We start from the raw sequence: 27,617 nt of genomic DNA on the forward strand, positions 1-27,617 counted from the left end.
TTGTGACTGCTTTGCTGCTCAAGTACTAGGCCACTTGTTCTCAGCTCTGATTACATTAAAATCATCTGGAACCTTTAAAACCTACCATCCAAAAAAATTAAGTGAAAACTTTTCAGTAGGGGCTTCCAACATGACATTTAAAAAAGCTTCTCAGGTGGGAATGATACTGGCCAAATCATATTGTTACATTGTGCATGTATGAATGTAACAACAAATCCTACCATTGTGCACAACTATTACATACCTATAAAAATGTGAAAAAAAAAAAGTTAAAAAAAAAGCTTCCCAGGTGATTTTAGAATTTGGCCAGGATTAAGAACCACTTATTAGAATCAGTGAACACTGGTTAATTCACTGAAATTCAGCAGAGAGCTGGATCCTTCACTCCTCTCTCTCACTTGCAGGGTTCCCTTACCAGTTTTTGATAAGGTCAAGGCACCACTGTTTTTCTGGGTAGTCTTGATCATCACAAATACCACTTCCCTATGGTTCTTCAGGAAAAGTATTTAACAATCTCATAAGAGCTTGAAATGCTAAATAGTTAACATCACACTCCCTGCTGGATTTTGTTCCACATAACGATGTCTTCAATCATTTCATCATGCATCATTTAAGAGCAGTAAAATATCACAATTTATGCTCACAGGCATGAAGCACTAAAGTACATTCAGTCTGCTGCTGATGAGTTTAGTGCAGCTTTTTCATTTGCAACCTGAATACAAGATCATGTCACAATAATTTGGTTAAGCCTGATAGATAGTGCCATCAGCTGCTACAGAGCATGGGAAACTTGATGCATTTCACAATGATATTTTGGGGCACCTCAAAGATGAGTAATTGGACCTTGCTTACTTTTGTTTTAATCTTTCAGCCATGTCTTTAATGTAATTTGTGTGCATATATGTATACATATATACTTATAATATACAAGGACACATACATAATGAAATATATAAATGCAAACTATACACATATGTGCACACTTTTTTGACCAATGTAAATGGTGGCAAAACCACTCTAATTTGAAGAAACCAAGATAAACAAGTATGAATGTGATTGGAAAGTGGATTACCATTCAGTGAGTGGAGTGACCAGTTTTGGGTGGCCCTAGACAAGCCACTTCACTTCTCTAGGCTCTAACTTCTCTGCTGTGAAAGGAAGGACTCACCTGGGGATGGCATCTGTGTTTCTCTCTTATTGGTTCTTCTAGCACTAACAGAGCCTCCCTAGAGGGTCAGGTGATGAAGAATTCTGAGGCTGCATCTGCCCACTCCACTATCATCATATCAGTGCCACTCATAAGGGAGAAGGGGAGTGGGATTTAAGTTCCACCGGGTCAAAGACCATAAAATTTCTTCCCCCACCCATTGCAGTGACAGGAGATCAATAGAAAGAATATTAAAATATCTGTTTGCAGCACCTTAACTGCTAATCTTCACAGCTGTGTAAAATGTGATCACACATATTCTCAGCTTGGCTCAAACCAGTTACATTTATCCTTTAACTCCTAATCCTCCCTCTTCTTATCAGGACAACCACATGTTATAGCAATAAATAATATTTATATGGCACATAGTTTATGTTAGGCACAGTTCTAGGAATTTTGCATATGTAATTCATTTAATCCTCACAACCCTTATTATCCCTATTTAACAGATGAGAAAGCCAAGGCACAGATTATTTAAGTGACTTGCTGAAGGTCACATAGTAGTAAGGGAGCTGAGGTTTAAAGTGAGGCTGTCTGCTCCTGATACAAAGTGTTCAGCCACTAGAGGAACTCATATCTTCTCCTGAACATCCATACTAACCATCCTCTGTTCCACATCTTTTTTTCTTCTTTTGTATTCCATCACTCATTGACATTATGTGATTATAGGAGATCAACCAATGTGGTAGACACTATGGAATTTTGTCAGAACACTACATAGAATGTCTGTCTTCTGGTTTGCCCACCTAGTTTGCCTTTCTGTGGGGATGAGGGTGGAAAAATTCAGAGATGGCTTCCTAAATAAAATGATGCCTGTGCTACTTCTTAAAGGATAAGTCTCTATTACCACATCAAAATCAGTTTGCTCTCAAACATAAACACTCCCCTGGCAATTGGCTATCCTACTTGAACCCCAAAATATTTATATATAGATATATACTTATATATATCTATATAAATGTATCTATCTATCTATCTATCTATCTATCTATATATATATATATATATATATATATATATATATATATTTGTAGATAGAATTGACCAAATTGGAAAAAAAAAACTTTAAATTACCAGCACAAATAAAGTTTAGTCCTACTATAACAAATAAAGTTCAGGCCTATTATAATTGGGGTAAATTGTTTGTTTTATGCAAGTACTAAATTGTCACTTCCAGGTGATATTATTAGGCTGTTAAAGAAAGGGGAAGAAAAATTTAATTTAATAAAGAGAAGAAAGAAAAAAAAAAGTGCATGCTAAGGATTAAACCCAGAGCCTCACCAGGTACATTCGGTGGCACATGCCTATAATCCCAGCAGTTTGGGGGGGCTGAGACAGGAGGATCACAAGTTCAAAGCCAGCCTCAGCAATGGTGAGGCACTAAGCAATTCAGTGAGACCCTATCTCTAAATAAAATACAAAATAGGGCTAGGATGTGGCTCAGTGGTTGAATGTCCCTGAGTTCAATCCCTGGAATAAAAACTAACAAACACACACCTAGGGCCTTGCAAATGTTATGTATGAATACACTCTACCACTGAGCTACACCTCCAGCTCAGAAATTCTCTATTAGGAAAGAAGGAAATATTTCAGAACAAAAGAGATTGAGAAAAATATTTTCCTCTCACAGTGAAGAGTTTCACAGTGAAGACTCTCTTATAAATCAAAGGTAATGAGTTGATAACCTCATGAAGACATGAGGGGAAAGATGCTATGTCTTGGTGAGTTCAACAAATAACAATTCTCTGCTTCTACACTCTGGGACCTAATATTAGGATAGTTCAGCAAAGAGAAAAATCAGAGAGAATTAAAAGGGAACTATATTGGAATACCATTTTTATTTGTTTTAGTTTGGTTGCTCTCACTTTTTATTTAATAGCCACATGTTTCAAATTTATTACAATAAATAACTTTTTACCCTGACTCTGATGGTAATTTTATTTTGCAGACATGTAAAGATACAAGCCTGGTAAGACACATTTACCTATGAGGCTTGAAAACACTGAGACACTCACAAAAGAAATGTCAGGAAGGACACAAGCGCTTCTCAATTCTTCAGAGCCGCTCCAAGATGACTCTGAGCTAATTACCATAACAGGTCACTCAAACTAAGCTTAAAGGTCAATCTGTTTTAAAGACAATCTGTAATACCCTGGAAATTGCAAGTTACCTGCCTCCTAGATGATGGGCAGAGAAAAACATGAAATTTATCAGAATGATCAGACTCTTAACCTTCTAAGAAACAACCTTAGAAACAAGAAACTAGTCAGAGGTGATTTCAAATCTGTCTCAGTTAAACACAAAGAGCAGGGGCAGAGCAAAAAGGAAAAATGACCAGAAGCTCTGGTGAACAGAAAGAGGGTGTCAAGACCAAGTGGGAAAGTACAGAGGCTGAAGGGGGGTATTGTCTGGAAACTCCATGGTCTGCAGAATTGTCTGCAGATTCCAAATTCTCAGCTGCCCCAGGGAAGTTAGGATGGAGGGGACTTTTGGGCAACCTAAGCCAGCTCCCCAGGTTCAGTGCTAAATACCAACTCCCACACTTACAGAGCACACTTCTGGCATCATTCTGGACTGTGAAGGGGAGCAGCAGAGCCAAGTTTCCACCTGAAGTCATGTACACTCAACGCCCACAATCAGAGTGGCCCTGGAGGTTATAGCACACCCAGCACACCTGCCATTTACACACTTCTTTGCAAATGGGAATGTTCTGAATTAAATGTCATGAACTTTCCTTGATTAATTTGCTTATCAAACACTTGTTTTCACAGGACAAAGGTGACTTGAACACAGGCCTATTTCAATGATCACAAATGCCACAAGAGTACACTTTCTTCCTCTTACAATTCTACATGATATGTGACATAATTTGATTAATGTCAATTCTTCCTTTAGATGATAAGAACCGAGAGGGCAGGGATTGTTTATTTTTTGCCAGCTATTGTATGGTTCTTGCCTGAAACACTATTTGGTACCAACTAGGCTCCCAATAAATGTTTGCTGAAAAATCACACCCACACAGAAAATTATGAGCACTGAGAAAATACGTATGCAGCACCCATCACAGTGCAGGGCAACTGAATCAGTGTGTGTTGAATTGAATGAGTGAGTGGAGAAGAGTCTACTTCACTCACTTCTGGTGCCTCCTCCTACTTTGGGGCATCTTTCATGACCATACTTTTCAAACAGAAGCTCAATGCTCTTATTTCCTCTCTAGTTACCTTCCCTTTCCATTCCACTGAACCAATCCCCTTGAAACTGTTTCAAACAGTTACTTGCAAATCTCCCTCCTCTGCAGTGTCTGTGGCATCATTACTACAGGTTTTCCTCCTATGGTCCTGTACTTTCTTCTTTTCAATCACTGACTTCCTCCTATACTCTCACCTTGACCTTCTGCCTTTTTTCTTTCATTAAAATTGGGTTTAATCACCTACGGGTTCCACTGCCACTTTTTGCTAATGACTTATAAATTTTCAGATCTGTATTTTCCTGACCTGTGGTCCCATATTCCTAACCTCCTGGGAAATATTTCCCTCCTTTGTGTTCCCAAAGCTTTGTATCCTCCCCCAATCACAGGCTATCTGCCAGACATGACGCTTCTTCTACTGACTCCCCAGAACAAGATCCACCTAGCACCAGTCCCAGCACAAAGCAGGGAATAAATGCTTGTTGAGTTAATAAGTTTATGAAACTATTAGTAGGCCTTTTCATTTGAATCACTTGCAGCATTTCATACTTGAGACCAAAATGATGCATTTTTTTCCCAAAATTTCTTTGCCTCCTGAATCTTCTGCAGTTGATGGTATCAGCGTCTATCCGCTTGAGCTTAAAATCTTCAAGTCTTCTTTGACTTCTCTCCATTTCCCTCATATTTATCAAATCTTGAATTTTTCCTATCATATTCCATTTCATATCCATTCTCCATCCCTACTGTCAACACACAAACCTTAGCAAGGACTTGGGTTCTATCTGGATTATCACAACATCTTCCCTATTCTCAAGCTTGCAAAGATTCTCTTATCTGCTGCAGGCTTATAGTCTAAGATCCTTTAACTAATTGCTAGAAGTCTCCATAATCCAGTCTCCCCTCTCCCCACTCTATGTATTCGATCTCAGGTCCACACCCACTGTTCATTCTTGTTGTTCCTGTCATTGACCACACAAGTAGTGGCTTGATTACTCCTTATCTGAATTTTTTCCTTTCTCATCATCTATGGAATTATGCCCATGATTCAAGACTGAGTTCAAATAATTTCTTAAATTACTGTAACTATGCCAATTCCCCAACCCCTTCTCTTCCCTTAGCATTTAAATTTTGTACCATGATTTCATTCAGGGCTAACCTTCGAATTTTGCCCTGATTTCTCTCTGCTCACCTGTTTTTCCAAAGAGATTATGTGTTTATGGAGATAGAAGCTATGTACTGAGATCTCAGTAAGCAGTAAGTAGATACTCTCTGATTGGTCAATTTGATCAGATTTTGCATAACAGTAACTCATTACAAAGATGCAGTCCCTGAATACAGACTATACAGAAAACTGGTAGGAATCGAGAATCATTTTATCTGCTTACAAAGTTGGAAACGAGTTCCCTAAAGGAAATATTGTATGCTCAGGTTTTTATAACAAAACCCCTTAAGACACAATTTTCAAAGTATTCTTTTCAAGGAAAAGCAAAATATTTTGGTGGAGAATGGGAAAGGAAGGGCAAAGTAAAATCAATATAATTTCTCACACAAAATATAATATCCTCATATTCTCAAAGAGCTTTATCCTGAGGATGTAGCTTGTCCTTTAAAATTGGTCCTAAAGATTTTAAATATTTCCTCTCTTCTTAAGAGGAGAAAATCTGTCCTGGGTATATCTCTTACTGTTTCTTAACATTTTAACTTTGAGTAATTTTAGACTTGACAATGAGTTGCAAAAATAGTAAAAAGAATTTCCATATACCCAGCTTCTTCTAATATCAACATGCTGTATCATCACAGAATAATTATCAAAACCAGGAAACTAATATTGGTGCACTATTGACTGAACAACAGATTTTATTTGTGTTTCTCTGGTTTTTCCCACAATGTTCTTTTTCTGTTCCAGTTTCCCACATTGAAACAGTCTCCTCCATTCTGTGACCGTTCTCAGTCTTTTCTTGTCTTTCATGATCTTAACACTTTTAATGAGTGATAGGTATTGTTTCTCCCTTTACAATTGATAAGTACCTTCAGGGAGACACTTTGAGACTATGCTAATCTCCTGTTGCTCCTCAAACTTTCACCCACTAATTTTTTATATCACTTACAGCTTTATTTCAATTTCTTTCTCCATTTCCTAAAAAAATTCAAGTTAGAGAATCAACAAACTGGGTCATTGCCTAAAGAAGCCCTAACATGGATCCACTGAGGCATGTGTGGCATAACTTAAAGAAGACTGAGCAACAGACAGTATAGACAAACAGACTTGGAATGCAAAACAAACAAAACAACCCCCAAAAATAAAAAGAGAAAGACTTGCTTTGTGCAAGTGTGTCAGGAAAAATATCAAGGGACAACCTGATTCCAGGTGACCATGAGTGGAAAGGGAAGCAGTGCAGTCACAGAAACAATCTCCAAGTTGGGTTTTATAAATAGGAGCATGAGGATAAAGAAATCTAAGGTTCTTGTCACCCACTAATTTTATCCATTAAAATTACATAGTCGCAGTTCTTCCTCTAACCATTTTCACCAGCTGAAGGACATATCTGTATTACACTTCCAAGTCAAAGAGGTAGCTGAAAAGATACATGACAGAAAAAAGCAAGAGGAGCAGAAAAAGAAGAGGCAGAGATAAAGAAGAAAAAGTTAATTTTGTGTACATTTTGCTAACTATATATTAATTTGAAAAGAAATCGTATTTTAAGGGGATACTATCCCTTCAATATACCAATACTGAATCTCAAGGAAATAACTAGAAACAAACACATTTCTGGCACTTCTGCCACCTAGGTGAGTAACACAGCAGGGAAGTACATTTATGAGATCGTGCCCAATACAATCATTCTTATGGCTTTCTCATTTATCTTTTATAGCAAGCTTTATCTTGCAACAGGAAAAAAAGGGCCTCAAGCCACAGTATGAACTAGGGGAAAGGTAATCTGGAAGGTCGGTATTAATCAAGTGGAGATTGGAAAGCCCCAGAAAGAATTTAGTTAGAGAGAAACATCTCCCTGATGTGGTTGGTGAAGAGCTCTGGACACATACAGACCATGGATCCCATGCTTAACACCAAATTCCTTGCCAGCAGTAGATGAAAGATCCGTCGAGAGGTGGATAACAGGACTGTTTCCTCCACCCAGTCCCAATCCAGATTGTCTTTGTTCCCTGTGTGGAAAAGTAGGACGGAGCTGGAACACAATGGTCCTCAAACTGGGAAAAGTGCTTTTTATCCAGAGATGTATGGCAGGTGTGTGTCAGAGAGGGAGGTAAGATCTCAAATACCTCAAAAATCTTGAAAGATTATCTTACTATTTCATTCGTATCTGATTGATACTTTTTAAAAGAAACAACAGACATATTCTTGGCCAATCTGGATAATACTGACAAAACATCACTAATTCCTGTGCCTGCATTTTTGCACTGCTGTTAGTAATCAGATTATAATCAACTGACATTTGAAAGGACAGTATTTGACTTCTATGTGCTAGCAGATGCACTTGAGTTGACATACGCTTAACATTCCATATGTGCTATTGTATTTAAGTAACTTATTTTAACTATTATAAATGACAAATATTGAGATTTGCAATCATAGAATTGAAAGACATTTTCATGGTCTAAAACTAGTTTCTTGAGTTACTGAATAAACTGAGAGGTTTAAACATGGTCTCATGAAAATGGCATATGCAGTAATACACTCAGCTTGAGCAGGCTAATGAGGAAAGAGTTGAGGCAGACCTAGCATGGGAATGAGCACATAGGTCATCTGAAAGTTAAATTAATTTATCTCAAACTATACAAACAAACGCTGAACAATACTTGGAAGGAGAAATTTGTGAAAGAACTGAGTCATCATATTTTATATGATAATTCAGATATAGTGGCCTGGCAGTACCATTCAGGAAACATGTGGAACATTGTATATATCCACCTCTGTCCTAATCAGCATGCAAAAGTTCATTACCAGAACATATGAGATACATGGAAAATATTGTTATTGCATGGTCTTTTTAAAACTTTTCAGTCCTGTATGTGCATTTACGATTTATTATACTGATGGATCATAGATTCAAGAGAGAGTATGTGGTTTATTACTTAAAAAGAAAAAAAATGAGCCAGATGAGGTGGCACACACCTGTAATCCCAGCAACACGGGAGGCTGAGGTAGGAGGATCACAAATTCAAGCCCAATCTCAGCAGTTTAGCAAGGCCATAAGCAACTTAGTGAGATACTCTCTCAAAATAAAAATAAAAATAAAAAGGGCTGAGGATGTGGCTCAGTGGTTAAGTGATCCTTGGTGTTCAGCATTTAAAAAAAAAAAGAAGAGAGAAAATTTTGTTGATCCTCAATTTATTTGGTTTTATGATTGTGTAGCACCTAAAGGCATAAGGAAGTTTTATGCCTAATTACGTATTTGTATGTATTTAAGCCACAGTATAATAAAACAATTCAATTTACTAGATGAGGGAGGGGTCCAAAGTGAAAGAAAATGGTCCAAAGTGAAAAGTTAAAAAAATAATAATAAACAAAATGACCCTATTGGTAGAAACAGACCTGAGTGATGGGAACAGGAGGTTAAGAAATAATGTCTGGGCCTATGTGTGCTGATCCCCATATTCTTTCTTTTAAAATTCTTTTAGCTGCAGTCCTGTCTTGTCTTAAGTAAATAGAATATGCTACATTTTTAGCCAACAACCTGTTATCTGCAGGAGAAATGCATGACCTTTATACTGACCAAAGATTCCTGGACTCAAATTCCTGGAATTGCACAGGTTGGGCCCCTTCCCAATCCAGGGAACAATCCTTATCACACCCAAAGGGAGCCTATGTCTGCAGTTTCCCAATTTCAGAGCTGCGGTGTGGCCTGCAGAGAGGATGTTGAGGGGCTCCAAATTCTGCTAGTTTCAAACCCCTTAAAAACTTCAGCTCTGGAGGAGGTCCAGGCCACTCTGTAGTCTGTATTGTACACTTACTATCTCTCTCATTTCCCCCCAATAAATTCATTGCTTGTCAGTCGATTCAACTCTCTCCACATCCTTCCTTGAGATTTTGCAAAGAACCTGCAGCCTCCAAGACCCAACACCCTCTCCAGGTCCTGGCTACCACTTTTGGCTCTGCTGCCACCTCTTGCAGTTACTTATCTGAGTTGGGCTGAGTGGGTGGGTCCTGCACTACAACACTGTGGTGACTGTCCAGGAGAAAATATTGGGCAAAGTCTCAACTTTTCCAAGCCTCAATTTTCCTTTTCTGCAAGAATAGCAATATATGTGCTTGCATATGTGTAAGTTTGTAAATGCAAAGGGGGGGAAAGGGTCTACAAAGAGTCTCACTCTACCCTTAACAATGGTAACTTCTGAAGAAGAAAGTAGTTTGGAGGTAGAAAGGGCTGACTTGAACTTTTTACTCCATAATGTTTTCAGTTTTATGCAAGTACATTCATCTAATTGTGTAAAATATAAAGTGATCACATAAATTTTAAAAATCAGATTCCTCAAGTGGTTAAAAAGGAAGACTTCTGGAAACCTGAGACTGAACTGATACTGGTGCTTCTTATGAGCTATGTGTGAGAACTTGAGCAAATAAATAACTTCTCCAAGGATTGGTTTCTCATCTAAAAGAGAGTAGTGATATTACTATTAATTACAGCAGTTTATGAGATTTAATTTGCTGTGGAAATAGCCAATGGGCTGCCTGGGCTATGTCATAGTTCTCTGTTTGCTACACATTGTCATTTGCCACTCAGATCCATGCCTGCCCCTTCTCCACATGCTGTGTTCCTTGTAAACTGTATCAACCGACTTCTGTGCCTCCATCTTTCCAGACAGGTTTTGCCATTGGGTGAGCTGGTAGGAGAGAGACTGGAAGATGGAGTGAGAGTAAAGTCAGGTATTCATCCTCCTGGCCAAAGAAATTGTTTGGATGACCTTTTTCTAAACCCCACAGCTTTGGTTCTCAGTCCTCGCTGGGTTGTGGAAAGCCCTCCATCCTGTCCCTTTAGTTGCGGTGTGATCAGGCCTCCCCAGGTTGCTGCCTTCAAAAACAACAAAACAACACTTCATTGCTTTTCTTTACTCGGTTAATGGTCCTTTCCTTAAACTCTTCGGATTATCCAGTTGGAATGCAGCATCTGTTTCTTCCTAGACTTCTATGGCTCATTGTTCCATAGGATGACTCCAGTAAGATAAAACCCAGCACTACAGACAGCTTCACTGCAGGAAACCTCCAGTGGAAATTCCTGCAAATCTCAATAGATCAGCCTTCTGCTTTGGCAATATAGGGAGAATGTTAACTGGTGCCATTTCAGAGAGATTGGGCAGGTAGAGCCCTTTCCTGCTGGTCTAAAATTTCACCACAATGATAACTGTAGTTCATTCACTGATAGTTATAAAAGATTTCTAATCACAGATTATAAATCCAAACTAGCCACTCAAAACTTGTCTGCAAAGGAAGGGTGAGATCTTTGAAAATGTAATGTTCTCATGCTCATGAGTTGCTCACTAGTAACTGTATAGGAAATGCTCCTTGGGTCATTGAGGACAGCCACCCAACAGTAGCCCCAGCTAGACCCCTGGAACTTCCTTTATTACAACCCCTCATTCATCCCTAAATATGCACATTTCTGTTCAAAATCTTATGGCAGATACACATTTTATTCAACAATCACTGCTGTAGAGCTTACTATGTGCTGGGCACTGGTCCAAGTAATTTATAAATATGAATTCATTTAATCACCACAATCCCCGTATGATATCCATTTTTGAGATAAGGAAACTGGGGCACAGAGATATTAGGTAAACATTTCCAGGTTATATAGCTAATAAATGGTAGCCCTAGCAGTGAAACCCAGATAGTCTGGCTCCTTAATTTGCTCTGAAGCCTCGTTGTGTAATAAGTGCTCACATCTTGCCAAGCTTTTATTTTTCTCCACAATATGTACACAGTCATTTTCCCACCACTGTCTTCCATCTCACACTTTTACATCACCTTCTCAATAACCATTCATCCAACAAAACCTCACAAACACCCTGTGAAGCCACAGTCTAGTGAAAAGACAGATGTTAGAAGGGAAATCCATCAACAGCAAAAATGGATAAGTAAATCATGGCCAGTTTGCACAATGAAATGAAATATAGCAATGAAAGTGAACAAATCACCAATAAAAAAAAAAAAGAATAATAAAAAAAATTAAAAAAAAGAAAGTGAACAAATCACAAACAGGCAATAGCACAGCCCGGCTGGTTAAGACGGAGACTGCAAATGCAAGTACAGAGGCAGCAGTGTCTCCTAAGAGCTATGGGTCTGGCAGGGGAGGGCACAACTGGAGGATCCTAAGCACTCTTGGCCCTGGAAGATGGTGTCAGAAGGGCTCCCATAGCCTTTCCTTAGTTAGTGCTGTTCCAAGGAACCATGTGCACTACTTGCTACCTTGGGGCTCATCCATTCCTCCTGAAATAAAAAACAACAGAAGGAAAGTTTAATCCATCTTAGAATTTTAAAAAAGGAAAAGCCTAAAGTAGTAAATGAAATAAACATTGAAGTCCTGTGTCTCACTAAAGCAGTCTATGACAGATGTTGGTATTCCATGACCACATGGTCCTGCAATATGGTTCACATAATAAACCTAATGAACAAGTGGGAAACAGCAAGGGTCTACACTACTGATGAAGAAAGGAATATTAATAGTGACCAATTAGTATCAAATGCCCTTGAATTTTGCAACATCTTCCAACAACATTTTCTGATTCTTTATGTATTCAAAAATCTTTAAAAAGAGTCTGGACTATTGCCACAGATTAAATAATTATGTGTGCTCATTTGTTTTCTTGCTACACTATTGTTTATATTTGATACTTTGTCCAGTTAAACAATCATTTATGAAGAAATTAAGTCTGTTAGAACTTAAAAAAATTAAAGTTTCTAATAATAAAATCAATACTTCATATTTCAATTAACTGATAAAATCTATATATTTAAAACAGATACAAAACTATTTCTATGAATATCAGTACTTTCAACAAAATCTACACATGCACTAAAATTCCCAGACTGCTAAATACATTGTTTTTCAAGAGAGAAAAAAATCTCAAATGCAGAGGAATATATACCTTATGATTTCATTTCTGTGATGTTCAAAACATAAGCAAAGTTATTCTGTGCTGTTAAAAGTCAAAATAATAGTTATTCTTGAGGGTTGGAAGCAGGATGGGGCTTTGTGGGTCCTAGTAATATTGTGTTTTTATTCTGGGTGTTGGTCACATGTGAGCATTTCTTGTATAAAAATTCATCAAGGGCTGGGGTCGAGCTGGGGTTTTACTCCCCGCACCATCCACATGCACATGAGCACGCACATGTACCCACACACACTCACTAAATCATCAAGCCACACACCTTTGATTTGTACTCTTTGCTTATCTGTATTTCAATAAAAAGTTTACTTAGAAACACTCACAAATTTATAATCACTAATTTTGAGTGCTAAATATATGCCATTCCCTCTATTTAGCTCTTTACATATATTATCATTCTTCTCTTCACAAAGGCCTCTGAAGTTGGTATTATTTCAGTTTTTCCTCTCTTGCTTATCCCCATGTTTTTTCTGTACAATTACCATTATTTCCTTCCAAGAATTCAACACACTAGGAAACAACTTTACTTGTTTATCATCTGTCCCCACATCTGAATATATAGGTAAGGCACTTGACATTTTTATTCACCACTTAGCTCTTGTGCTAGCCCAGTGCCTGGAATACATAACAGCAGGTCTTCAGTGGGTATCTACAGTTGCTGAATTTGTGAGCATCTGAATTTTTTAAAGACAAAGAATCTAGTGGGAGCCAGGCAATCACAGGTGGAACTGACTTGAGTTGGAAAGATATCCTCTCTAAGGAAACTGTATTCCCAGGATGGCTGACAGCCTGGAGAAGGAGGGAGACCCACCCACACTGCTGCCAGAGGAGCACGTGCAAGGGTGCACAGTCTGGGATGGGTTTGGCTCACTAGAAGAATGAGAGGCCAGTAGGTCTGGAGCACCTAACCAAGGAGTTGAACCCATGCTGCCCTACATATTTTTCCCCCTGTCTTTCCTCCTGCCAGGCCCTCTTTCTAGCATTCAAGACTCCTCTCAAGTATCAGCCTCTCCAGGAAATCTCTCAGGAGGACTCCAGCCAAGAAGTAGGCATAATGGCATTTACATCACCACCCTTAGAAGGCCCCAGGACAATTTGCACTTCCTCCATGACATTGTCTTTATTCTGCTTTGTGTTGTGATTGTATGCATGTGAAGCTGATTCTTCCATCTCCATAACAAGTAACTTAAAGACAAAAAATTGGCCTTACTTATGTTTATAGGACCCTCACTACACTCTTAGCACAATGCCTTGCACATATTGTCCAACATGAACTGAATTAGAATCTTAGCATAATTTGTAGTTGTAAGGAGTACTGAAATAGATGGAAGCCCTGCATGTATGAGTGGAGGGGAGGGAAGAGGAACTTATTGGGGAGGCTTTTAGCTGGAAGCATCAAAAAAGCTGATGGATCATGACTTAAACAAAAAGAGGGTTTATTTTTCTCATATAACTAAAGGTAGGTAGTTACTGGCAATTTGTTTAGATACACAAATGCACCTAAGGGTCCAGACCCTTTCTGTATCTTCTGTTCAGGATCCTTCACAATTTGACTTTTGCCCTTGTTGCTCTCTTCTCATGTGTACAAAATGGGTTTTGCTTTACTAGATAACTTGTCCACTCTGAGTCAGGAAAAGGGAAATGGTCTAGGTCCAAATGAGCAGCATGCCTCCTTCTACAGAAAAATTTTAAAATTCCTCTAGTTATCAGCATGATCTGCCTACATCTTATTGGTCAGAACTAGATTACAAGGCCAGAAATAAGGGAAGCTGAGAAATAATACTCAAAATTTTTGGCATAGACCTGGATCTGGGCACATTGCCATCATAAAAAGCACAGAGTTTCACTGAAAAAAGATCTGTCTCTTAGGGTAGAAAATATTATTTTAACCTTGAGGATGATCTGTGTACACTTTTGACATGACAGTTACAAAAAATAAACTGGAGATCTTAAACTTAAAAGTCTTCAAGATGTAAATGACTGAAACAGGTAATTTTGGTACAGATGTGTCTTACGTGCATATTAATCCCTAGGATACTCTTCACTTCCACAATTAAACATATGTTCTCCCACTGCTCTTGAGCCATGTGGCATCTTCAAGTATCTTCAATACACCTTTAATAGAGGCAAAAAAAATAAAAAGATGTACAAAATATTCCAATATCTGATTAATTCTACCAGAAGGCAAACCGCTTTGTGATCACATTGAAGGATGGTAATTGGCACTTAGTTTCTACATCTAAAGAAAATAGGGGTGTGCAGTAAGGGCAGAAACAATGGTGAATTAGCTCTGTCCCAACTGCCCCAATTGAGCAGTTGATAATTGTTATAATAGAATATCAATTTTTCCAGAGAAATAGGAAATGGGTATTTTATGTGAAATGTCTCATGATTAAATCTTAATAATGAACTTAGGAAGTTTTGAATGTGGTGAAGGAAAAATTTTTTTGTGACCTCTAAGAGCAGCTGTCAAAATGAGTGTCCTTACCACAGCCTATCCAGCCCCTGACCATCAGCCTTCTCCTCCATGACAAATCACAGCATTTCCCCAGTGTGTTTCTTTCCACTTTCCATCAACAGGATACTGCCCTCAACTCTGACAAAAATTATTAAATAATGACATTTTTTCATTCTAACAGAGGATTTCTTTTCTAAGAGTCAACTTCTCTTACCATTTGTAAGTTCTTTCCAATTAGTTATTAAATGTTAAAAAATCTTTGTCAGTAAAGTTTATATGATGGAGATGAAATAACAACCAACCGAGATGTTTCTGGTTACCAGAAAGGGCCATTGTTGACTCAGCAGTGACATGGCCATATCTTTTGCTTGTTCTTTCATTTGCTTGTTTTCATGTAGGAAGTGCTGTGTGCTTCCTAAGTAACTTGGGCCTTTGTAACTCAAGAAAATGCTGCAACTTCTTATTTTCTCAAGTGTTCCAAAGTAAGACCTCAATAAATAAAGCTCTGCCTCATTATCAGGAAGTTTGATTTTTCTTTTCTCTCCTGTTGTTTCCTGTTTTCCCTTTTCATTTTAGCCTTCACCCTTTGTTAAGCCTATAGCAAAAGCAAGAGAAATTTGACAGAGAATATCCTCCTCACTTCACAAAATAATATTCCTAATTATTTATGTCACTGCAGCTATCCAAGGCAACCATTCCCAATCTCAGATCTAATACTGTTTTTCTCTCGTGGTGGTAAAGGCATGCCCTTCAGACTCCGCTTTCTGACCTTGCTACTATATCTTACATCTGCCTTCCTCATAATTGTACTACTGTGTTGCTTTGTCACCAGGCTTATAATATTCTTTTTCCTTTGAGAAATTCTTTGGATTTTCAATGTCTTTTTATCTTTCTCTGAAGTACCAAGAAAAAGCAACATATAATAACTAAGAATAAAATGACTTTTTCCAACACAACGTATGGTTCTTCCCACTCCTTTATACCAATGTCAAGTCAGCTTCAGTAACTGTCCCCATGTAAATGTTATTTGTTTATGGTTTATACATAAGCAGTCAACTCTTTGAATAATCCCTATTTGCCTTTTCTATTCAAAAGCATAATGTGTACTGCATACCCATGTTTATCTGATTGCAATTGCTCCTTTTTCTTAATGCTGCCATCATGGTGATTAGATGCACTATGATAAAAGGCATTGAGTGGATCTTCCTTCAACATAAATCAAAGATGAGTCAAAATTTGCCAAGTATATTTATTTATAATTTATGTCATTTGTAGTTCCAAAAAGCATTTGAAATCATTTATAATGAAAATAGAGTCAGGTTAATGAAAAGAAAAGAAAAACAGAGGTCAAAAATCTTTTAGAATTGGGATAAAATAGTTATTGTCACAGAGCATAAAATTTTGGCTTGAAATTTTCTGGCACACTCGGGAAAAGAACAACAACAACAACAAAAAACTAGTACAAAGTTTTCATCCTGTGAAAAAATAAACCACCTTAGTTCCCCCTTCAATAAATGAATCTATTTAACAAATATTTGCAAAGGACTTGCAAGGCCTCAGAGAGCAAGCTATTAAAATGGCCTAAAGAATGCTTCATTCAGTGGGATAGACTGATATATAAATGATGACCATGGCACAAATTAAGTTCAGTGATGGCAACCTGCACTGGATATTGTAGGAACCCTTGCTGGAGTCCGGAGTAGCACACAGGGTCTCCATGCACAGATACCCAGAACACCCTCAATTTGTATAAAACTTTGTTTCCTCTTACAGGAGTGATATTATATTCAGGCTATTTCTGCCGCAGTCTGGCTGGGCAAAATAACCGGGAGGTGACAAGCAACTTGAAGGTTGAAGTGGGAACTGCTTTATTGTGGGGAAACTCAGTGGGAACTGAGCGGGAACTCAAGATAGCAGGCACCCAACGTAGCGGGAGCCTCCTTATTGCGGAACAGCAGAGGTATATATACCTAACTGATTACACACAGCTTGACTCAATTAGCATCATCTAGATACAGCAATCAGCCAATAAGGAATCCTCATCATCTTAATGGCTTGGTGGCGTCGTTGCCTCACAAACCACTCCTCCTGGCAAACTGCCAGGCGCCATCTTGACTTGATTTGCGGTCCCCAACATATTTCAAGTTCCAAAATTCATTAAATTTGAAATGGCTAGATATATACATCAAGAATAAGAACATATTCTGGATGATATAAAATATAAAACATAGGACATGCTATCTTATTCTAGAATAGTTTACACAGCCTGTTCTTTGAAGATTGTATCACTAAGTGACATTTGAATCAATTTGCCTTGGGGGAATTTGATCAAAAGAACTCAGCAGTGCCCTGTGAGGAGCCTTCATGATGGATGGTGACAAACTCATCCAGCCACAGCCCTTCCCTTGGGAAGGGTGAATGTGAACCCATAATGAGAAAGCAGCTAGAAGCAGCATTGCTCAATTCTGAAGGGAAGCCAAGAAGGCCAGTCCATTGGGCTATCATTACTTCACCATGGACAAGAGAGCTGCTGAAGATGCAGAACACAGAGCAGTGTTTTCACTGAGCGAAGACTGCTGAACATCCCCAGCCCTGTGTTCTGAATGTTTGTGTGTCTCCAAAATTCAACTGTTGATATCTAATCCCTAATGTATTCCCATTAAGAGATTGGGCTTTGGAGAAGTGATTAGCTAATGAGGGCTCTTGCCCATAACAGGATTAGTGCCCTTATTTAAAAAACAACAAAAAAAGGTTTGACTGACCGGGATTGTGGCTCAGTGGTACAGCACTTGCCTAGCATGCATTAGGCACTGGGTTCGATCCTCAGCACTGCATAAAAACAAATAAAGGTATTGTGTCCACCCACAACTAGAAATATTTAAAAAAAAAAAAAAAGAAAGAAAGAAAAATAAAAGGCTTGAATGATCACATTGGCCTCTTTTACCATGTGAGGACACAGTGCAATGATGGCACTATGAGGAAAAGGCTCTCACCAGACACCACATCTACTGGCATCTTGATCTTCCATTTTCCAGTCTCCAGACTTGCAAGCAATACATTTCTGTAGATTACCCAGTCCAAGGTATTTTGTTAGAACAGCCCAAACTGCCTAAGACAGTTTGCCTTGGAAGTGCAAAGGGATTTCTAGTTTTCCAGGCTCACTCTTGACTTTCACGGTTCCCCAAATATATCCACCTCCTAATCCCAGGACCTGTGAATATATTTCCTTACATGGCAAAAAGGACTTTGTAGATATGATGAAATCAAGAACCTTGAACTGGGATGATTCTAGCTTATCCAGGTGGGCACAATGTACTCACAATAGTCATTATAAGACGGACTCAGAAGACTCAGAGTTAGAGAGAGGCAACACGATGTCAGAAGCAGAGATTGGGAATGATGTGTTTTAAAGATGAAGGAAGTGGCCACTAGCCAATAAATATAAGCCACCACTAGAAAATTAAAGAGGTGAGGAAACATATTCTTCTCACAGAGCCTTCAGAAAGAACCAGTCATGATAATATTTATTCCAGTGAAACTCATTTTGGACTTCTGACTTTCAGAACTGTAAAAGACCAAGTTTATATGGTGTTAAGTCACTAAGTGTGTGGAAATGTATTAAAGCAACAATGAGGGATTAATATGAGTTCTTTGTTCTACCTCTGGGAACCACTGTATGCCTTAGGCTCATTCAGTGGGCAGAGATGAGATGATGCAGCGAGTGTGGGTTTCTGTGTAGGCACGTGTGAGGAAGAGCAGGGCATCCACTCAGCACTTGTGCTAAAAGGTGAACAGGAAATAAAGAAATTGAAAAGCACTGATCCAGGGTGGCATGAGCGCTGAGAGAAGAAAGCCTAGTTTCCAGGACCTGAGTTTTCAGTGGATGAGTAGTAAGTGAAGGTTACTTAGGTTACTTACCATAGGTTCACACTGTTTGCATTTAAAGAAACCAATCTGTCTACCCATAAATTCGAGGAGAAACAAAATACTTGGATTCTCACAGTAAGGGAGAATTCAAAACATAGCAATTAGTGTTTTCAAAAAGCAGTTATATCGAGATGTTCTTAAGACCTTAAGAAAAAAAGAAAGCATGCTATTCAATCACAGTCAGAATATGTTGTTTGTGGTAATCCACTTGATAAAAAAAAAATAAGAGTTTAGAGCACCTGGATGAATTTTCAAAAGTGATTCAAGGAAAACTGACTGGCACCTTAGAAAAGGTGGCTTTAAAAGCCACTGAATTACTAGTGACTTTTAATTTTTTTTTCTTTTTCTTTTCTTCTTAACAGAAAGAAATTGAACAAACCTTCACCTGTATGGATGGGAACTTATTATGCAACTATTGAGTTTCATGATTGTATTATAACAAGTAGGGCAGATTTGAAATTCTTCTCCCGGAGAAGGTAATTGAGGGCACCAACTCTAGGTACAGAATTTACACTCTACTATCGATTCTGGTGTTTAGTTAGGCAACCATGTAATCTGTACTAATTACAGAGTCATTATATTTGCACATTGTGCACTTATTTTTTAAATAGAGTGTTGGTAGTCACACAGAGTTGACCACATAGAATTCTAATAACTCAATGTTTTGCAAAAATGGATGAACATTCTGTCATGATTAAACTTTTATCTATATCAAACTTGAAATCCTAGGTCCTCCTTTACAATGATCTAGGGGGAGAAAGGTAAGAGGGAGAATAGGATTTTTAACTCCTCCCATTAGCCATTTATAGCCCTCTCTGCAGCTGGATCTTATCCCCCAAAAAAGTTAGAGTTGCAAAAAATATTTTATCTCTTCATTATTTTAAAATTCTTTGTATGTTATGATGTTTATTCTTTTAACAGCTTATTTCTATTGTGAGCTTCTATCCTGTTGGGCGGGGAGGAAACACAGCCCAGGGCCTCTGGGTCCTCTCTCCCTCTGTTTGAGCCAATGGTTCCAGAATCTCAGGCAGTGCAAAGCATCATGGGTAGACAGCTGTGACAGCCATCATCCCAGATAGAGGCCTCTAGAACTTCAGGATCTTTCCACTACCCTCATGTATCTGGGGAGTCTTACTTCCTTACCAGGTCCCTGCCTAGGAATTAAGCAACAGTGTACCATAGTTAAGTGAAATGCAGTCAGCTTATCTTACTAACTGTGAGATGAGAAAAATATGTAAACTATTTATGTCATACTTTCTTCATTTTTAAGTTGGAGACATATTATCTCTCAAGGGGTCAATATGAGAAGAAAATAGATGTCAAGAATTTAGAATTGTGTCTGCATATAAAAATCATGTTTTAATACTCATTAAAAATGTAAACTCCACAAAGACAATAATCTTTGTCTATTTGTTCATTTCTCTGAGAGCAGTGACTGGTGTTGAAGGATTTGAAGGAGTATTGAAAGATTCAGGGTATGTTTCTCTGCTGTGAGACCTTGGAACTCTGTTCTCATGTTCCCTCCTTCTAGCCCTGGGAAATCTTTCTCTTTTCTCAGAGAAATCTTTTTTGCTTTTGGTTTTCGAGCCAATATGTTGTTTATGTACTTTCTAGGCCATGCCCTCCCCACCTAGGCTACCAAAACCAGGAAGATAGTCTGCTTTTCTCCCAACCATATTTCTACATGGAAGTAAAATTAGACTTTATCTTCTAAAGTGAAAGGGAAGGAGGAAACAAAAGAAAAGCCAAGTTTAAAAGTTCTACCCCACAAAGCTTTAGCTCATTATTATTTTTTTAACCTTTTATTTAAAAAGTTTTCCATGGATGAGTCCTACTGTCATGCAAAATTATAGGGACTGTTCTTGAAATCACAATAGAAAATGCAACTCCAGGACTGCTCACTTGTCAGCTGAATCTAATCAGGGTGTGACTAATGGATCCATCACCATATTGGCTGTGTTGGTCAGACAGTTTCCTTCTGGCTCCCTTGGAAAGGATGGGCCTGGCTTTTGGATAGCCAGGGCACTGGAGTTACATCAGTGAGCAGTTTGCCTTCTTTGATAAATGCTCTATTTTAGTTGTTAGGTACACATAGCCTACACTGAAACATACTATATCCACTTTCTGAACAGAGGTGATGCAAGCAGGTAGTAGAAGAGTTTCCTGCCAAATCAGACTTCATAATAAATTTCTCCTCCACCATCCCTCTCACTCACCCAGTTCCCAACCTCCCATTCATTAGCCAAAGCCTGGGGGGAGGGTGAGTCTTTGCCAGGAGACACACTCAGGAAGGCTCATTTGTCCATACCAAGTTATACCAGCCCTGTTGCTCATTAAAGCCTCCTTGTTCTTCAGTTCTCTGAAGAGCCCTAAAATCTGCACCCAAAGTTAAGTGGGCTTCTAGGATGCAACACTGGAACCTACATTTATAACAAAATTGCAAACAGTCCATTTCAAAATAGACTTGCATTTTGTTTTGGAGTTGTATTTTAAGCAAGATGTATTATCCCGTTCTTGGTTTGACCAGTCAGAGTTGAGATTAGATTTTAGTCATAATCTGTGATGCCTACAGGGGAAGATGGTAAACTATCCATTAGCAAAAATGTCTCTCCATTGGTCTATATGCACATGGTAAATATTGATAAAGACTGGAAATGACATATAGGGAAGTAAAGAGTCCTGGATAGAGGTTCTAAAATCTTCATCCCAAATCATGGCCTCATTTCTATATGTTCTTGGGCAAGTCAGTGACCCTTTCTGGATCAAATTTCCCCATCTGTATGTTATGAAATATTTTTGAAATATTTTAATGTCCTATAACATTCTTTGCCTCATGGTGGCCTATTCATAGACTATAGCATCCATCCCTTTAGAAGGGAAGATATCACCTAAAATAAAGAGATAGCCTTGCCAGGTGTTGTGGTGCACACCTGTAATCCCAGGGGCTTGGGAGGCTGAGACAAGAGGACCACAAGTTCAAAAGCCAGCCTGGGCAAAAGCAAGGTGCTAAGCAACTCAGTGAGACCCTATCTCTAAATAAAATACAAAATAGGGCTGGGGGGTGTGGCTTAATGGTCAAGTGCCCCTGAGTTCAATCCCTAGTATCAAAAAAAAAAGAGCCAGACTCCTTGCTCAAGGATGCCTTTTTTTAAACTTCAGAGTGGAGCAATAATTCTAAAATCTCTGACTTCTTTCAACCATCTTTTTATAGAAAAAGCAAATCTTGGAGGTAGATGACCAATTTATCTCAATTTTCCCAAGACTCTCCCAGTTTCACCACTGTAAGTCCCATACTCCAAGAACTCCCAGGCAAATCAGGGTGTTGGTCACCCTTCTTAGAGGTTTAATAATGATCTATATAGTAGGGTGATAACTGAACACAGGACACACCAGTAGTAAGAATGTGAGGACAAATCTGTGTTCAAGTCATTTATTAACAAATCACCCTAAAACACTGACAAAAACAAGAGCAAGCATTTATTTTGCTCATAAATCTGGGTGCAGAATGGCTCAGCTAGGAGGCTGTCACTCTGAGTGTCACTTAAGGTCTCAGCCATGACTGGAATCATCTTGAGGGCTTCTAAGTACATGTCAATACCTGAGATGGACATACTTGAAAAGACAATGACATAAGCTTTTTAGGTCTCTGTTCCTCTCTCTCCAAATGACTCCTCATGTGGTGGCCTAATGGCCTGAGACTTCAGAGGAACCAGAAGAAGTGACCCAGCCTTTCCTAGTGTAGCCTCAGCTTACAAAGCATTGCTTCTGCCATATTCTTTTTATGAAGGACTCACAAACGTCCACCCAGAGTCATGGGAAGTGACATAGAATACACCCATTTTGGGAAAGAGTATCAAATAATTTGTAGACTTTGTTTCAAAACCACCAACAGGAGGAAGAGGGGCACCTTCCCCTTCCAGCTCCATGAGTTTTCCAGGAAAAGAAGTGAGGGAGGGAAAACAAGTTTTCAGATATCTATGTGTTATAGATCATTCCTTAGACCTATAAGATCAGAGGGGCTGGTGTCAGGCAGGACAAGGGTCAAGACAAAAGTAAATGTTGCCAGTTCTGGTTTACTTCCTGGGATAATATCATCATGTAGAGTGTAGATTCAGGATAAAAAAAAAAAACCTATATAGGAAAACCAGCTGCCAAAGGCAGGTGCCAAAAGAAAATTCAGGATTGCATAAAGTGCAATTAATTAGAAGCTGACAGACACATGTCTCACACAGTAACAAGACAAGTAGATTCCCATACCCCAAGACAGAAGGGGTGTATATGCTAAGTTAGACAAAGCTGGGCCATGGCCAACCAGAATGTACCTGGGCTTTCGTGGAAATTATTAATACATTAAATATCTGTTAAGAAATTGTCCAGGCATCAGTGGCCAACATGAAAGGCTCAGCTGACTATCTTCATGTCCTTGTTTATCATACAGGGTGTGAAATGCTTGTTATGGTCACCCAGTATTCAAGAGGGAGGTTATGACCAAGATGGTTGTAGTCATGTCAAGTTGGATCCCTGTGGGTGGAAACAGTAAGTGAACCACAGCAAAGTAAAAATGAGCAGCACAGTACAGGTAGGTAGTAACAGGGTTTAGTTATCCAGAGCTTCCTTGGTTCTCAAGTGATATGGTAGGCGCCTAGGGGTTCCTGCCTGCCTAATAAAGGATGTAATAAAATAATGTTTCTATGGCAAAGTCTTACAGTGTTAGTGTATGAATCTTAAGTGAGAGTACAAGGGCTCTCACTTACCTCAGGAAAAAACAGTGACACCAGAAAAAACTCAGGAAGGGAGAAATCTCTAGGAAGGACCTACAGGTCAACTGAGTCCAGAGAACATACAGAGCTCTCCAGAGGCAGGGCAGCAAATTGTCCTGAACCCCAATGCCTGAGTAGACTGATGAGGAGAATCACCATGGAGCCAGAGAGCAGTTCCAACAACTGGGCCACTCTACCCTGCCTCCTTGAGGTCATGTGAGCCTCCAAATACCATTGTGGAGAAAAGAAGGTGGAGAAAAACAAAATCTTGTGGAGAATAGTGATTTGAATTATGACCTCTGAATATATCGTGGCTGTGTTGCACTGGGAACTGCTTGTGCAAAGGTACAGGTCAAGGTGGCCCAGTTGCTATGGTGACACTTGCTATGGTGATGTGGCAGGGGAGGCTACGTGCAAAGGCACACAGCAGTTATCAGTCAAGGCATTGAGTTCAGACACCAACTCCTAGGGATAGAGGATTCTGAGCAAAACAAGATGACCCTAAAGTCTCACCAGTCCTGTGTCCTTCAGATTGCCTGCTTTGCTGAAACTTTCCCACAAATAACCTTTTGATGAAACCTATATAGTAAACGTGTTGAGCTAGCTTTGGGTCAGTCAGTCTCCATCAGTTTAGCTGAACCACCTGGCCCCACCTTTTATTCTCCACGTGTGTCTGTCTGTCTTTCCTTCACTCCCCGTTGCCCCTCATCTGGTCTGTTTCCCTGAATTAACAGCCACAGCTCAGACAGAGATGAGTCCTTGGCAAAATCTGAACATAATCTAAAGAAAAAACCAAGGAGAGGAACCTAGGTAAACACAAAAGTCTGGAGAGAAACAATTTTGAGAGAGTATGGATAGGGTAAAGAATAATTTATTAGAAATGATATTTTGAGATCAAGAAAAACAGAAGAACCATTCTAATAGAGCAGTAAACAGAGTTGACATTTATCTTGAGGTCTGAAAGCTATGAAGAGCCAGGGAAGAACAGAGGAGATAGAGTCATATGGACGTGATGAATTAACTGGCAGGTATAAAATCCTGGTTCCTTTTTTCTCACTTCTCCCATGGGAAAATCAGGAGATATATATGTGTGTGTGTGTGTGTGTGTGTGTGTGTGTGTGTGTGTATATGTATATATATACACACACATATGTATATATATACACACACATATGTGTATATATATATATATATATATATATATATATATATATATATATATATCCAATATTTCTTTATTATGTACATCTAAATTATAGTGTGAAAAATGGAAACCACTCTTGGATGACCTCACGCCCTGACCTGCAGCCACAATGACTCCATTCAGCTCCTTCTGTCTTGCCAAACTATTTCCTTTCTTCAGGGTTTGCACCTGTGTTTTCCTTTATCTGAAATGATCTCACCTTAACTGTCAATTGCTGAGGGAGGCCTTCATTTATGGCCTGTCTTGGCCTCCATTTATGGTCTTCTCTTGTTTGTTCTGATCTCCTGAACCTACTCCTCTTAAGACTTCCCCATCTCAGGAAATGGTCTGACATAAACAGCAATAAGCCTCAGTCCTTCTGATCATGCTTTCATTTGCCTTTACCCCACATCCAATCCAAGCACAGTTCTGGCAGTGCTGCCTTCAAAATACATACTAAATCCATTCCCTTCTCTTGCTTACTTTTGCCCTATTCTAGGTCAATTCCTTCTTGCATGGCCTGAATACAGGGGCTTCTATTTTTGCCTCTCAACACACCATTTCATGTCACACTAAACAAAATATTTTTTAAAATACAATTCAGATCTTTCATCTCTGTTTAAACCTTCAATGGCCTTAAAGTCTTCCCCTCAGCCCTGGAGACCAGCAGGATCCCAGCCCTGCTGAGAGCTCCACCTAACAGCACACTTCCCTCCCTATACATGGGGGTGTTTTCTACTCTGACCCCATCAGTCTCCTTCCTGCCTCAGGGCTTTGGCTCTTCCTCGCCCAGTGACAATCTTCCCCCAGAATCTTAACACAGATGGTTCTTTTTTTTTTTTTTATCATTTAGGCCTTAGCTTAAATATTATCTCCTTGGATAAAATCTTCCATGAGCCTTCCTTCCTCCCAAAGAGTTCCCCACCTTGGTCTTTTTTTCTTATAGCACTTACCACTATGATGAAATTGCCAATTAATCTGTTTTCTTTTGATTTTCTTGTCCCTCCTCCACACACACACCCATATGTAAGCTCCCTGGGAGCAAGTTCCTGTATCCCTAGTACTCTGTCAGAACAATGTCTGGCTCTCAAAGGAGTGGACAGACAAATGAATGAATGAATAAATGAATGAATGAATGAATGAACGTCTTGAAAACAACTTATTCTCTGAAGGAGCATTTTCTTCTGGTCTGTTTCCTCACCTATGAAATGAGGTTGTTGAATAAGGCAATCTTCAGGGATCCTTTAGGCTAAATGTCTGGGATTCCTTCTGTAATTGAATGTATCATCTAATGTTGGCTCAGTAAGGACATCTTGTCTCCACAGATAGTTATGGGCCATTTCAGTCTTCTCCTAAAGTATCAATTAGTGTCTGTAAGATAGAGTAAAATGTCATTAGTTAATCATATGGTTAACAGTTGCTGATAAAGTAAGGCCGGACCAAGCAAAATGTAAGTCGCTCACTGCAACAAATGTTGGAATCGCCTGTGTTGGGGGTCTACTTATATCTTGCACTTAGTTTCTCTTTGATTTGGTTCCTCTGGACTGGAACCCAATAAGTAATTGCAAGAAAATTCAGAATCAAGACTCCATTAACTGCAAGTGGTTTGTTGTGTTCCTACCTGAGGCAATATTCTTTACTATCAGCTGTACCTGGTTTTCCATTTCAATTCATTTTTCAGGTTTTTCTAGGAAAAAAAATACTGAGAAGAAATATTCTCATTTTTGCATTATTCCAAACTGTATTATGATTTCAACTTAGTATCTCCCTGAGAATGACAGTAGGACCCAGGACTTTAAGTAAAACTCTCCTGTATTCCACAGAGAACCTCCCTTAGAAGAATTGTGAAGTGACTCTAAACTTTCTTTTAACTTCAAAACAAGCACATTTCAAGCCAGTCCCTATGGTCCATTTTACCATATATAAACACAGCCAACTTCAGAGGCTAAAGACATGAAAGAATAAGCTTTAGGGAAAAGCAGAAGTTTGATTAAGAAAATGCTCACTAAAAAGAAATTCTAAGATGTTCATAGAAAACTTCCTTATACTCTTTTGTACTTTCAGAATCAAATCCATCTTTCAGAGTTCACTTCAGAGGTCACCTCCTCCAAGAAATTTCTCCCCAGTTATTAATGCTACTTTAAAATCTCCTTCCTCTAAACTCCTATGCACTTTGCATGAAATTACTTAATTTATTGAACTCAGTCATTACAGGTGGTTGATTCTATTTATTAAAATATCTTCCCCACCACCCTCAAACACCCAAAGAGCAAGAGCTGCTTCTTACTCACAACAACACTCAACAAGGCCTAATATCACACATTTTTTCAAAGTCATTATTGTATTTATTCAAATTATTGATAAAAGTCATATATTTGTAAGTATTTTCTTGAGCATTTTTACTCACCACTTATTTTTTTAATTTTTTTATTCTGAAATATAGATTTGTAGAAAGTTGCAAAATAGTGTATAGTCATCATATTCTTTGTCCAGCTTCCCCTAATGGCAATATCTTATTACAATATAGAAAAAGGAAACTGATATCAACATAATGTTATACCAAAAGACTATTAAATTTTCACTGGTTTCTATATGCCCTCATATATGTGTGTATATACAGTTCTATGCAGATTTATCTTGTTAGTCAACCTTCTGTTGCTATAACAAAATACCTGAGATAATCAACTTATAAATAAAAGAAAGTTTATTTTGGTTTATAGTTTTAGTTCATGGTGCTTTTGGCCCTATGGCAAGGCAGCACATCATGG

The sequence above is a fragment of the Marmota flaviventris genome, chromosome 17, assembly GCF_047511675.1.
Source record: "Marmota flaviventris isolate mMarFla1 chromosome 17, mMarFla1.hap1, whole genome shotgun sequence".
Taxonomy (NCBI): Eukaryota; Metazoa; Chordata; class Mammalia; order Rodentia; family Sciuridae; genus Marmota; species Marmota flaviventris.